Below are 2500 nucleotides of genomic sequence, written 5' to 3'. Positions count from 1 at the left end.
ATTAATTCTATTTTCATATTATATATCAATTGTATTTTAAATCTTAATGTCTGTTACTAATGTTATTTTAATTTTGTTTTATTTTATATCTTAATCTTACTTTCATTTTATATCTTAATCTTATTTTCTTTTTATATCTTAATTTTATTTTCATTTTATATCTTAATTTTATTTTAAATCTAAATGTCAGTTAGTTTATTACTATTATTATTATCATTATATTATATTACTATTTACCACTAACTCAATATCTAGTAATATTTCTCATCATCACTCATATCAAGAGCAACATTATCATATCATAACTGCTGCAATAACGAATGAATTTTCTGACGTTGCGACCAGATTTTACTTTTTTTTTCATAATTTCGAATCGGAGTCCGTCGCGCGGGATAATTTTTTAGTCAGTTAGGACGAGTCCGTTAGGAGTGAGTGATATGTAAATTAGTACGAGAGTGATATGCTATATGTGATTCTTGTAACATGTATCAAACTATATATATATATATATATATATATATATATATATATATATATATATGTGTGTGTGTGTGTGTGTGTGTGTGTGTGTGTGTGTGTGTGTGTGTGTGTGTCTGTGTGTGTGTGAAGTCAGGGGGGCGATCTCCAAGCTGAAGAGTGGTAAAGCAGCAGGTGTCTGTGGCATCCCAGCTGAATTGCTAAAGGCTGGTGGAGAACCTATGGCAAGGGGCTTGCATGCAGTCCTGTCTGCCATCTGGCAGACTGCTACCTTTCCCCCTGACCTGCTGAGGGGTGTGGTCATCCCTCTCTGGAAGGGGAAAGGGGATCGGTGGGACTGCAGCAATCACCGAGGCATTACACTACTCAGTGTACCAGGCAAGGTACTCGCGCACATCTTACTGAGACGTATCAGAGACCACCTGTTGAGACACCAAAGGCCGGAGCAATCTGGATTCACTCCTGTTAAGTCCACAATAGACCGCATCCTGGCGCTTCGAGTCATTGTAGAGCGCCGTCATGAGTTCGGACGTGGGCTGTTCTCTCTGAATCTCTGGAAACCCTAGTGGCGGTTCTTGATGCATTTAGCAATGAAGCAAAGCCCCTGGGGCTAGAGGTCTCCTGGACCAAGACCAAGATCCAGGATTTTGGGGGCATACTAGGAGACCCTATGCAGTCGGTACGTGCTTGCGGTGAAAACATCGAAGTCACAGAGAGCTTTATATACCTCGGTAGTGCAGTTCACGACTCTGGGCTGCCAGACCAGGAAGTTAGTAGACGGATTGGCCTGGCAGCAGGGGTTATGAAATCTCTCGACAAGAGTATTTGGAGATGCCGGTACCTGTGCAGAAGGACCAAGTTACGTGTTTTCAAGGCCCTGATACTGCCAGTTTTACTCTATGGTAGTGAAACTTGGACACTATCTTGTGCTCTGGAATCTCGTCTTGATGCCTTTTGTAACAGATCCCTGCGCCGGATCATGGGGTACAGTTGGCGGGACCATGTGTCCAACCAACAGCTGCACCGTGAGACCGGTACAGGACCTGTTGCTTGCACAATCCGTGATTGCCAACTCAGGCTATATGGCCACTTGGCTCGACTCCCGCAGGATGATCCTGCCCATCAGGTTGTCTCAGTCCGAGACAACCCTGGGTGGAGGAGGTCTGTGGGACGACCGAGAAGGTCGTGGCTTGGGCAGATCGATCAAACCTGTCGTGAGGAACTAGAGATGGGCCGGGCCCCTGCCTGGCGGCTCGCCATGAGGGACCCTCGTAGGTGGAAACGAAAGTGGATGCGGCTATGCGCCCCTGCCGGCGTTAGCCCCAAAATGATGATGATGGTGATGCGCGTGCGTGTGTGCGTGTGTGCGTGTGTGTGTAAGTATTTACACACACACATCATATATATATATATGTATATATATACATACACACACACACACACACACACACACATATATATATATATATATATATGAGATATATAAAATGTATTTGATCCTTATAACTTATAAGTTTATCTATAACATACAAGAGCTTATATATGATTCTTGCAACATTCTATATATGATCCTTACAGCACATAACATCCTATACACTACCTTCTGTTGATTTCAAATTACTCGAGTTAAATTAATTTCCATGCATTAGGTCGAATCGATTCGTTTAGTTTAAACAGAATCTCACGCGGAATAAAATTTCACAAACGTACAAAGTAAATAACACATGTGAATACAAACCAATGTATGTCGATTTATTTGTTCTCTACTGATAACTTCAGATGACGGGTTTATATCATAGTGATTACACTGCAAGACGATTTAAAATACCGTGCTTATCCAATGTACGTTAGATTGCCTTCCAAGATAGACACTGAACTCCTACAGTAAAAGGGTGCTACATGACCTTAGATGTCTATTATTATTACTTATCTCAACCATTAATCGTTCCTGCAATAACGAAGGTTACTGCTGAGGTGTGGCGTAGCATTGGAGCCGTTTTCGAAAAAGTACTGTTAAGCAGGG

Source organism: Penaeus chinensis, chromosome 14 (assembly GCF_019202785.1).
Source record: "Penaeus chinensis breed Huanghai No. 1 chromosome 14, ASM1920278v2, whole genome shotgun sequence".
Lineage (NCBI taxonomy): Eukaryota > Metazoa > Arthropoda > Malacostraca > Decapoda > Penaeidae > Penaeus > Penaeus chinensis.
This window is presented reverse-complemented; position numbering follows the sequence as displayed.